The sequence below is a fragment of the Monodon monoceros genome, unplaced genomic scaffold (genome assembly GCF_005190385.1).
Source record: "Monodon monoceros isolate NGI ecotype Baffin Bay Population unplaced genomic scaffold, NGI_Narwhal_1 Super_Scaffold_11, whole genome shotgun sequence".
Taxonomy (NCBI): domain Eukaryota; kingdom Metazoa; phylum Chordata; class Mammalia; order Artiodactyla; family Monodontidae; genus Monodon; species Monodon monoceros.
The window spans coordinates 103,353,702-103,366,471 of NW_021703767.1; the positions used below are offsets into that span (position 1 = coordinate 103,353,702).

At 39.3% G+C, this 12,770-nt stretch overlaps 1 protein-coding gene across 2 annotated transcripts in view; it reads right to left on the minus strand.

Moving 5' to 3' along the window:
- Positions 1-12,770, minus strand: part of PPM1L (protein phosphatase, Mg2+/Mn2+ dependent 1L) — a 333,931-nt gene that overhangs the window by 234,951 nt on the left and 86,210 nt on the right. The window contains exons 1-2 of one of the 2 annotated variants that reach the window (XM_029214083.1): positions 3,100-3,137; positions 2,493-2,559 (exon numbers count right to left, since the gene is read on the minus strand). The exons of the other annotated variant lie outside the window; for it this stretch is intronic. The gene's annotated coding sequence lies outside the window, so the exon portion shown is untranslated. Of the gene's footprint in view, positions 1-2,492; positions 2,560-3,099; positions 3,138-12,770 lie in introns of those variants that run through there. 2 annotated transcript variants of the gene reach the window in all.

The following is a 12,770-nucleotide window of genomic DNA, read 5'->3' on the forward strand; positions in this document are numbered from 1 at the left end:
TCAAGGTTACCTGGGCTTCTGCATCCATGTTCTCCCTCTTCCACTTCACTACCTCATGAACCCTCTCACAAATGCTTATAATTTTTCATGCATCCTTCAGGTGTTCTCTTTTTCTCCATTCTCATGCAGTATTCTTAAAAAGTCATCTTCCCAGAATGTTCATATTAAGCTAGGGGTGGGGTGACTCAGAAAGGGATCATTTGTGTATGTGATTCAGAAAGGAATAACTTCTCACATCAAGCAGAGTTTTGCTTTTCTTTTTTGTTTGTTTTATTTCATATTTCAACTGGACCAAGGGTGGGTAAGAGTCACAGAAGGTGAAGTATGCTATAAAATAAAGATAAATGAGATCAAAATGTAGAACTGCTCTTGACCTTCCACTGATATTTCTCAGATGGAGAAATTATTTCTCCTGTTAGACAGTTGTTACTTGTCTAATCTCAATCGATCAAAGTAATCTAACTTGCATGTGATACAGGAAGGCAGAGAATCACAGAATGTGGACATGGAAAGGCTATGGTGGTTAACTAACCCAACTGAATTAGCCTGGACCTTGCCATTTGCATGTGACAGAAGAAAGGAGAACTCAAACTGACTTTAAAAAAAACAACAACAAAAAGACTTTATTGGTCAAATATCTGAAAAGGCAGTAGTAGATCCAGGTACCTACTGGATCTGCTTTCCTCCACAGAGGTTCCATCTCTAGTGCTCCTCATGTGGAGGTTTCTCCACAATTCCAGCCTTCCATTCTACTTAACTTAGGAACCTTATTGAAAAGTAAGTTTCTTCTCAACATTCCAGACAAAGCCCAGAAGTTGACTTCTGATTCATCCAGCCTGGGTTGCCTGTTGATTCTACCCACCCACAGTGAGAGGAAAAGGAGGTAGCAATTAATTGGCTGGGCTGGGTCACATGCACATCTCTGGATAAAAGGGACTGGACTGGGTTGGAACCATCTGAACAATGAGGACCAAATCTGGGAAAGCAGCAACTCCCTAAGAATAGTGAGGAATGGAAGCTGAGCAGAAAAAAACAAATGTTTACCACACCAACCCCTTATTAAAGATGGAGAGACTGAAGTGCCCAAGGTCAGAGGGTTAGAACTATACTTCACTCAGTAATTCATTCAGAATTTAAAGAGATAAATTAATACCACCTACAATGACAATCTTGGATTTTATTTACCTGTTCTGCACTGTTTAGCAAACACTCTCTTAAGCCTGTATTTTTACTCAAAATATAACTAATATAAATAAAGGGAGAGACTTCCCTTTAAGGGTTATTTATTCCCTTTCATTTTAAAAAACAAACATAGAAATAAAGAGCTAAGACTCTACTATGAATCACTACACTTAAAGCTGCTTTGAAAGCTATTTGTCCTAAAATGGAGGCACTGTTTTACTTAACTGCATATACGTGTGTGTGTGTGAACTTACATATATATCTGGTTCCATATTCTATAAATAGCTCACATTATATAATATGGATAATTTTTCTTTTAGGACCCTAGGCTCTGCCATTTTTCATATCAACTGTGATACCCTAAATGCTTCAAAAATAATGAGACACATTATTTTTCTCTCTGTTAACACTTAAAGGCAAAGCTGGGATATTAGAGAGCTGCCTAAAGAGTCAGGAAAGGGAGAAGACACAGGAAAAGGCTTTCACACCTAAAATGAGGAAACCTGGAGCAGAAAAGAATAAGCAAGCAATATCTATATGTGTGTATCCACAAAAAGGGTTGAGGGACAGGAGAAAAGATCCACAGAAGAAAATAATCAGTTGGGGAATGGGGGCTAGAGAGTTTAAGCCACAAGGAAGACTCTGTCTTACCACTATAACAGCATTTATTATTTTAGGCTGTAATTATTTGTTTATATGCTTGCCTCTCCCACAAGCCTGTAACCTCTTTAAGAGCAAGGATCATGCCTTGCATTTCTGTATTCACAGGACTGGCACAGAAAAGATACTCAATATGAAAGAATGAATGAATAAACAGAATATAAATGAATGGAGTCCACACAAAAAAGGACTGTTATACATATGAAGTCCAGAAAACAATATGGTCTCAGTTGTAAGACAAAAGACAAGAGATGACTGGGTGTTCGCATTACATTTTTAAGGCAGCCACTTTAATTACACGACTCACTCACAGAGTCTACCCTTGATGATCCAACCAGAAACACAACCAAAACAATTTTAGCTATATATCAAAGTTGGAGTTCTGTTTTGTTTTAATTCAAAACTTGTGATTTTTCTGAATGATGGTTTAAAACCTAAGGACTGTTAAAGCGAAAGATCAAATGTGTTGAATTTTATGAAAAGTACACTTAAGAGTTATGATAGTACAATTTTCAGGGCCCACACGGTCAGAATTTTAAAGAATGTAATTAGAAATAAGAAACCATGACCTTTTGGAAGCAAAATTTCCATATTTTGTCTGGAAACAAAAGGCTTTTTTGAAAAAGAAGTATAACATCAAGAATACTGACCTCTTTCTTTCTTGCTTTCTTTCTTTTCAAGTGGTAGAAACTTTCAAAGTTCAGGGTTTCTTTGTTACTTTTGGCCAAAAGAAAAAGGTTGCAAATTTAGAATCAAACATCAAAATACACTTTTGGAAAGGAGTTTCAGAAATTTGTTTAAAACTATAGAAAGGAAAATACTACTGAAAAACCAACTACAAAAATAATCTAAGTAAATCCACTATTATCTAAGAGGAAATAAATAGGGAGAAATAGATTACATGAAGAGGTAGAGGATCAGAAAAAGAAGAAAATCCACATTTCTAAGCCGGGTATTCAAGGATTTCCATGATTAGGATTCAAAGACTGGTTCCACCCTTATCTTTCACTGTTCCCTACAAATGCCTCCTGTGGCACCCAGACAGGTACTATACCCTAAAAACACCTTACTTTGTACATTTACCCCCATACAGAAGGACTGGGAAAACACCACCCAGACAAGAGTCTAAGATCAGACCCCAGAGATACACCAACTGGCTCTGGCTACTTCAAATGAATTCCTGCATTTCAGGTAAACATGGGCAACAGGGCAGTTCTTTCCCAGAGCTCAGTCTTCATTTTTATTTTATTTACTTACTTATTTATTTATTTATTTATGGCTCCGTTGGGTCTTTGTTGCTGCACGTGGGCTTTCTCTAGTTGCGGAGAGCTGGGGCTACTCTTTGTTGCAGTGCACAGGCTTCTCATTGCGGTGGCTTCTCTTGTTGCGGAGCACGGGCTCTAGGTGCAGGGGCTTCAGTAGTTGTGGCTCGCGGGCTCTAGAGCACAGGTTCAGTAGTTGTGGCGCACGGGCTTAGTTGCTCCGCGGCATGTGGGATCTTCCCGGTCCAGGGCTCGAACCCGTGTGCCCTGCATTGGTAGACGGATTCTTAACCACTGCACCACCAGGGAAGCCCCCAGTCTTCATTGTTAAATTAACTGAACCACATAATGGGGGTCAAGCTATCTATCTGGTTTACATGTCTCAGACATTTCTATAGTCTGAAAGAGAGATCTCTCTAAACAACTTGGTATTGCCTGCCTAGCAGCCAAGACCACCTGAAAATTCAGTAAACCTTACTAGTTGGGCACACACTAACTTGACACTGCTGTCAGCAACTGATGTATGTGGATTCATAATTATAAATACCTGTATGTGTAGGGAAAGTCCAGGTATAGGCAGAGAGAGGTTAATAAATGTTTGACATTACATGCTCTCTTCTTTCTTAGTACTATGAAAAGGAGAAACGTTTTGTTGGCATCTGTCAAAAATGAATTAAACTGGGCTTCCCTGGTGGCACAACGGTTGAGAGTCCGCCTGCCAATGCAGGGGACACAGGTTCATGCCCCGGTCCGGGAAGAGCCCACATGCCGTGGAGCAGCTGGGCCCGTGAGCCATGGCCGCTGAGCCTGTGCGTCCAGAGCCTGTGCTCCGCAACGGGAGAGGCCACAACAGTGAGAGGCCCGCGTACCGCAAAAAAAAAAAAAAAAAAAAAAAAGAATTAAACTGCAAACAAACCCAGTGCAAACTACCTTTACTTTCACAAATACTTTGTATCAAAATACTCCTGCTAGCTTGCTCATAATGTATGCACCTTGTGGATTACTTCACTGACAAAATTTCAATCCCAAATAAATTATTTTCAATACCTAGTCAGCATAACCCAAATGTACCCGTTATCACTCAATACTTTCCAGATGTATAAATTATGGTAAAAATGATTTTTAATATTTTAATGATTTTAGTATTTTTATACTTGTATAGTTGACCAAGATCAAATATAAATGATACTAGGATTATCTTCCTTTTCATATTTTCTATTTTTAATTTCACTAGTGTGATCTATAGCATGAAAAATTAAATCTAGGTTGATTACTGGGAAAGGTAAAAAGTTCATATTTTCATCTCTATTTAAATCTACTCAAAATTTAGAAAGATTATGATGGTATATTCCTAATGTAGGTAGAATAGGTAGATTGAACATTCCAAGTCTTACAGACCAATAAATAAGAACAAAGTACTTTCTTTGTCTGAATGATGGCTCCCCAAAAGATATGTCCACGTCTTAAACCTGGGAACATATGACTTTTACTGTATATGCAGACGGTGTGATTAGGGATTTTGAGAAGAGGAGTTTACCTTGGATTATCAGGGTGAGCCCTAAAAGCAATCAGAGGGGATTTTCAGAGGAGGCAATATGACCATGGAGGCAGAGACTGGACCGATGTGGCCACAATCCAAGGAATGTCAGGAGCTTGCTGAAAAGGCAAGGAAAGGATGCACCTCTGGAGCCTTCACAGAGAGCACCACCTTGCCAACACCTTGATTTCAGACATCTGGCCTCCAGAACTGTGAGAGAATGAATTCCTATTGTTTTAAGCCACCAACTTTATGGTAATTTAGTAACAGCAGCCGCAGGAAATTAATATAATACCCTAAAGAATATGTTTTTAGTTAACTGGGGGAATAACACTGGTTTTGGTGAGCCCCAAAGAAAATAAAATATAGATACTATTGTATTATAAACATAAATTCTATAATAAACCACCTGAAGTGCCTACCTAAGTATCCATAGAATACAATTGGAAAAGTACAATATTAAGTACAGTCAGCATAGTTGCTGACTGACAGTCAGTGAAAAGCTGGGACCCTTCCAACTAGTTCGTTCAAAGGAGATGAGCTGATTTTTGCAGCATAAGGGTCTGACTTTGTGCATTTGGGTCATATGCTTCATTGGATGAATAAGGTCAAGATAAAATTACCAACCCACTGAATCCTGAATCAATAGATTACTCAAATGTAAAGATTTTATTTGAAGGGAAAAATAATAAGATAACAATTGAGGGAAGCTCTCCCACTGGTATCCCTTGTCTATCTCCTTCAGGAATTAACTATCTCCTTCAGGAATTAACATGCTTCATTAAAATAGAGTAGGCTTTTAAAGAGTAAATACTTTCCTTAATTGCTTTGCGGAAGGAGACTATACAAATACGTGATTTTTTTTTTTTTTCTGGTAAGACAGAAGACTGCACAAGAAAAATTTAGTTGTCCCATTTGCCCTTGATTGTCCTGGATGCTCAGGTGCCCCAGCTTCTCTAGCTTCTGATGTTGCCATAAATCTTACTTCTCAAAATGGTTTCTTATCAACAATTTCCTTCTGAGGAGCGATAACAGACAGCATCTTCCTTTATGAAACACTTGTCATGAACATTAAACTCACAGAGTTTAATACATCCTAACTAATCGTCATTTGCCCTGAAGATTAAAGCTGAATTTCACTTGATGGTTCAGAAAATGATTATCTATAAAACAGATTATAGGACCTTTTCGTCATCAGAGAGTTCTAATTATCCATCCCTTGGAGGGGGCGGGGGGGGGTGGATCGACATGATGTCAAAAACAACAATGAACTCATTGCTTTCTATGAAGAGCAAAACCAGGGCTTATATTTGTAAGAGAACAGAAGGTCCTGGCTCAGAGAATACAGGCTCCAGCAAGCCTCACTCTGAGGAATAATGGTAGAATGTCCTTCCCACCCTCCTGCCCCTTTCCTGGCTTCCTCTCTCTCCATTCCCCGAATATCTGATCTTTCCCTCTAGCTAACTGATGTCCTACTAAACGCTTTACCCAAGATATCTGCTTTATAAAACGTCCTGTTCTCTAAAATTTATCTCTTTTCCTCCCCCATCAAAGCTTCATGTTATGGACCTAGAGAATATTATGCTTAGTGAAGTAAATCAGACAGAGAAAGTCAAATACATATGATATCACTTACATGTGGAATCTAAAATATACTACAAATGAATTTATATACAAAACAGAAACTGATTCACAGACATAGGAAACAAACTTATAAAATAGATAAGCAACAAGGATTTACTGTATAGCACAGGGAATTATACTCAATATCTTATAATACCTATAATGGAATATAATCAGAAAAAAATAACTGAATCAGTAGGCTGCACACCTGAAACCAACACAGTAGTGTAAATCAACTATACTTCAATAAAAAAAGGTTTTAAAAAAGCTTTATATTAGATGTTCAACAAATGCTTTCAATATTTTAATAAGCTATTTTTCTCAAAGATAATGTACCTCTTCCAGGAATATCTAACTTCCTACAAGGAATAATTAACCTCAACTTGGAAAGCACTGGACTGAAGCAAATTACCCCTGCCAAGCAGCCATGGAATCCACTGGCAGAGGTAATTTATTTCTATTTTTTTTTAAAAAAACAGCATTTGAATTGCCGATTTTCACATAGTTTGGGCTCATCTTTGGACATAGCCCTAAGCTTTTCGAAGAAAAGAATAGAGTCACTGCTTTGATGCCTTTTTTTAACCCTAGGTGATAGACAATCAAAAACACATCTACTTAGGTAAATACAGATTCATCAGAAGAAGGTACTGTCTTTAATTTTTTTTTCAACGTCTTTATTGGAGTATAATTGCTCTACAATGGTGTGTTAGCTTCTGCTATATAACAAAGTGAATCAGCCATACGTATACACATATCCCCATATCCCCCCTCCCTCTTACGTCTCCCTCCCACCCTCCCTATTCCACCCCTCTACATGGTCACAAAGCACCGAGCTGATCTCCCCGTGCAATACAACTGCTTCCCACTAGCTATCTATTTTACATTTGGTAGTGTACATATGTCAGTGTCACTCTCTCACCTCGTCCCAGCCCACCCCTCCCCCTCCCCATGTCCTCAAATACACTCTCTACGTCAGAGTCTTTACTCCTGTCCTGCCCTTAGGTTCTTCAGAACCTTATTTTTTTTTAGATTCCATACATATGTGTTAGCATACAGTATTTGTTTTTCTCTTTCTGACTTACTTCACTCTGTATGACAGACCCTAGGTCCATCCACCTCACCATAAATAACTCAATTTCATTTCTTTTTATGGCTGAGTAATATTCCATTGTATATATGTGCCACATCTTCTTTATCCATTCATCCAATGATGGACACTTAGGTTGCTTCCATGTCCTGGCTATTGTAAACAGAGCTGCAGTGAACATTGTGGTACATGACTCTTTTTGAATTATGGTCTTCTCAGGGTATATGCTCAGCAGTGGGATTGCTGGGCTGGCTGTCTTTAATTTTTAATCATCTCTGATGGAAGGGGCTACACGTCTGATTTTCTAAGCAAGATCCCATTCTCCTATTTAAAAAAAAAAAATCCTGCCTAGAAGTGAAATTTAACATCTCTCAGGACTTACAGCTGTGTAATATTTCAAATCCTTTGTGACAGGAGGAGAGTAAAAATAATGTGCAAAATAACATATTTACAAGGATGTCTCCTTAGGAATGGGGACAGAGGGAATATAGAAACACTTGCAGGAATGATTAGGAAAGAAATTACTCTCTGACAAGTATGGGGAAGGACAGAGAAAGGATGCTGACAAAAAAGCAACCTTTCTTAAAGTGCATTAAGCTCCCTCCTCTGGTGGATTCAGCAGTGAAACCTTGAAATGGAGCTACAGACTGAGGGCCGGCTAAGCAGCCCTGTTCCCTGCACAGCCCAAAAAAATTGAAACTGTCTCCAATTCCAGCCCAGGCTCTGGGACAACCTAGAAATTGCAGGTTGGGACTTCCATGTTGGTGTCAGTGGATAAGAATCCGCCTGCCAGTACAGGGGACACGGGTTCGAACCCTGCTCCAGGAAGATCCCACATGCCACAGAGCAACTAAGCCCATGGCCACAACTACTGAGCCTGCACTCTAGAGCCCACGAGCCACAGCTACTGAGCCTGCATGCCACAACTACTAAAGCCCGCGTGCCTAGAGCCCGTGCTCCACAACAAGAGAAGCCACCGCAATGAGAAGCCCGTGCACCGCAAAGAAGAATAGCCCCCACTCGCTGCAACTAGAGAAAGCCCGAGCACAGCAACGAAGACCCAACGCAGCCAAAAATAAATAAGATTAAATCTTTTTAAAAAAAGAAATTGCAGGTCTCCTGGACCAGAGGCCTCTGCCTGCCACTCAAATACAGGGTAATGCTGAATGTGAAAGAAGGTCTGGAGAATATTCCCTACTGGACATGCCATGCGACTCTGGAAAAGACTCTAGACTTTCTAGGTCTAGGGCAGCCCAGAGAATTCTAGGGCAGTCCATGCCAGCCAGGAAATTAAGAAATAGTACATGTAGAGGTGAGGAAAAAAAATATAGAGTGGTCCCAGAAATGTCAGGGTCAGAAAACGGCACAAATATTTATGTTTAATAACTGCCCACGTAACTGGTAAGTCCTTTATTACTAACCTGACATAAAAAATGAAGTCGCTGGGCTGTAGGGTGTCAATTTCTCCACTCCCCAGATACACTCTCCACTCTGCAGAAGTACTGGAGAGAGAAGGCGGTAGTTTTGGAATAATGAAATTAATTTGTAAAATGTCTGGTAATAAAACTGAGAGGTCTTCATGGGTAACTTGAAGGGGATAATTGAGGACGAAGGATCTTGGAGAACAGCTAGGTTTCTAGCTTCAGTAACTGAGTAGATGGTGGTTTCGACAAATGAGTGGGGGAGGATACAGAAGAAAAATTAATTCAGCAGGAAAGAATGAGAATTTCATTTTACACATGTAGAATCTGTGAAGCTTTGGGCTATCCTGGTGGCAATACCAAGGAGACAGGTGGCAAGATTAGAAGCATGCTCACTCAAGACCCCAATCTGGGGATTATTCAGAGAACAGAAACAAAGGGAGTGGTTGAGATGCCCCTCTGTTTATACAAAAGGGCGGGAGCCCAAGACATAACCTGAGGACATCAACAGAAAGTTAAGATGCAGTCAGAGGAAGAGGAGCCTGTGGGGATGTGATGGTTGACATCAGGAGACGTGGGAGAACACACTGTTCCAGAAAGAAGAGAGTTAAGAGCTTCAAAAGTGGAGAAGTTTTAACAGTGTCAAATGCAGCAGACAGCTCTAGAAAAATAAAATGGGGGGGAAAAGGTACACCAGATTTGGAAACTGGGTCATTGTTGACCTGGCAAGAGCAATTTCAGTACTCTGTTGTGTGCTAGATGCCTAACGACGGCGCACTGAAGAGGGAATAAATGTACAAACTCCATTTATTCTGAAATTAAAAAAAAAAAAAATCTACCAAGCCCCCCAAAACAGAATCATCTGTACTCCACAAATCATTGTCACCCAGAATTCATTCATTAGTTCAAGAAAACATTTAGTAAATATCTACTATGTGTCAGAACCCATATGATGCACCAGGATATACAGATGAATAAAAGATGAGCCCCGCCTTTGAGGAGTCTACAGTTACAGAGACACACATCCATTATCACCTCTTTCAACTTAACCACACTTCCTGGACTTCATGACAATACATAGTGCTAATTACAGCAACAGAGCAGGAAGAAAGTACCTGGAGAACATAGCAACAAGGGACACCAGGACAGAAGTTACACAGGTACTTGGAATGGAGGAAGGGGTGGGGATGGGGGGAAATAGGAAGGGTCATGTGGGGTTGACAGTGGGGGCATTCCAGGCAGAAAGAATCTGGAAAGGACTGAATATTGGCCCAGATCTGTGAGATATTTAGCATATCATGAAGGGATTTTATACCAACCCAAGAATTTGGGGGTAGGATTTTGGGGTTTGTTGGGTTGTTTTGTTTCTGCATGTGTTTGTTTGGTTTGGTATGCCAGAACTTCACCATTATTTCCAAAGCAGGAACACCAGTGGCAAAGAGAGAACATGGACTAGGAAGGTAGAAGGGTTCCTAGGATCAGACCCCCTATAACTGAGATCAAGAACAATGCTTATTTGAAGTCTTACGTTGTATTTCATGCAAATTCTGCATTCTACCCCATATTCGTTTTCTATATTAAGCAATGTTTTTAAATTAATATAAAATATTGGTCTTCCTCTAAAATTTTTATGTAAAATTGATGCCACAGCAGATGCACCATATTTACGCCCCTCACATACATACCCCTACCCACCCACCAGTTTCAATATACATGACCCTGAATGAGTGTCATATATTAACTTCAAACATGACTTTTGACTGTGGGAATCAAGAGGGAATTTTAAAGAGGAAAGCATTGGGATGTGACTTTTCACGAATATAATTCTGGATCCATGATAGAATATGAAACACTATCAGGTTAGGAGTTTTAAATTTACATACTTTGCTTAACAGCAACATTACATTAGCTTCAGTCTGAGTTTTTGGTTTATTTATTCCTCCCTTCTCACTAATGTTTTTGATCTCTTATATCATACTGACCCTGTTATAATAAGTCTGTTACTGTAAACCACCTCAAGTCTATTTTGAAGTAAACTAGGCATATAAAATTAGCAAGAAAATAAGTCATATGAGATTGGCAAATAATCAACATCATGATGTTCTGGAATTAGATACTAGTGATGGTTGCACAACTTGGTGGATACACTAAAAACCATTAAATGATACATTTTAAAAGGGTAAATTTTATGGTATGTGAATTATAAAATTATATGCCGATAAAGAAAATATTTTAAAAAGAGCACAGCAAAAGCACTATGCACATTGTTAGTGTCAAATATACTTTATAACTAACCAACTGATTTCACTGATAACCCCCATACGGTTATATGGCAATTCTCAGTTATTCAGCTATCCTAGGTAACAGGTTGTTGTACTTTTAAAAGCTTATCTTATATGTCATAATCATTTTTTGAAATATATCTTTCAAATTGAGCAACCGAACGATACAAACTTTTAAAGGAACCTGATGAGGTATAAAGTATCCAATGCATGACTGTAAAACTTAAGAGACAATGAATAATATAAAACAAATATAAAGTATCTGCAGATATTTCCCAAGACAAAAAGGCCAGACTTTTGTATAACAGAAGTTTGTCTTAAAGCAAAATAACTGCAAAGAAAGAGGCAACAAAACCACATGGAAAATTTATATTCTATTAATGAGGTGTAACTTCACCATATGTCCACCAGCTGTTCACAAACCATCTAATTAAAGCCATGGATGAACAAAGTTCCAGACAAAAAGACTTGAAATATGAAAAGCCAAGTCTTTTTTATTGTGGTTCATTATTTTAGCTTGGAGACTTTAGAACTTTTAAAATAATATATGTGTTTCATCTTCAAGGAGAAACTTCCTTTCCATTTTCTTTACTGGGAGATAATCTTATCAGATGAGACAGTTAAATTTTAACCTAAAAATTGTATTTGAGTTCAACAAATGGTCCTGACACAACTGGACACACCTACAAATATCAACTCAAATGGATCACAGACTTAAATGTAAAATGTAAAGTTATAAAACTTTTATAAAAAGCATAAGAAATACAACGAGTAAGTTCTGAGCATCTAATGCACAGCATGGTGACCACAGTTACCAATATTGTATTACTTGAAAGTTGCTAAGAGAGTATATCTTAAATGTCACTACAAAGGAAAATGATAATTACGTAATCATTTCACAATATATATGTATATCAAATCATCATGTTGTATACTTTGTTGTATACTTTCAACTTATACAATGTTATATGTCAATTATATCTCAATAAAGCTGGAAAAAAATTTTAAAGTGTTAGAAATATTTAAACCACGCCCAAATCTAATTGAAAATGGACCACAGGCCTAAATCTAAATGTAAGTTAAAAATATGACTTTTAAAAGAGAACACAGGGGGCTTCCCTGGTGGCGCAGTGGTTGAGAGTCTGCCTGCCGATGCAGGGGACGCGGGTTCGTGCCCCGGTCCGAGAGGATCCCACATGCCGCGGAGTGGCTGGGCCCGTGGGCCATGGCCGCTGGGCCTGCGCATCCGGAGCCTGTGCTCCACAGCGGGAGAGGCCATGGCAGTGACAGGCCCGCGTACCACAAAAAAAAAAAAAATGAGAACACAGGGACTTCCCTGGTGGCGTAGTGGTTAAGAATCTGCCTGCCAATTCAGGGGACACGGGTTTGAGCCCTGGTCCGGGAAGATCCCAAATGCTGCAGAGCAACTAAGCCCATGTGCCACAACTACTGAGTGTGCGCTCTAGAGCCCACGAGCCACAACTACTGAGCCTGCATGCCACAACTACTGAAGCCCATGCACCTACAGCCCGTGCTCTGCAATAAGAGAAGCCACTGCAATGAGAAGACCACACACCACAACGAAGAGTAGCCCTGCTCACTGCAACTAGAGAAAGCCCGCGCGCAACAAGACCCAATGCAGCCAAAAATAAAAAAACAAATAAATTTATTTTTAAAAAAAGAGAGTGAGAACATTGGCGTGAATTTGTGACTTGG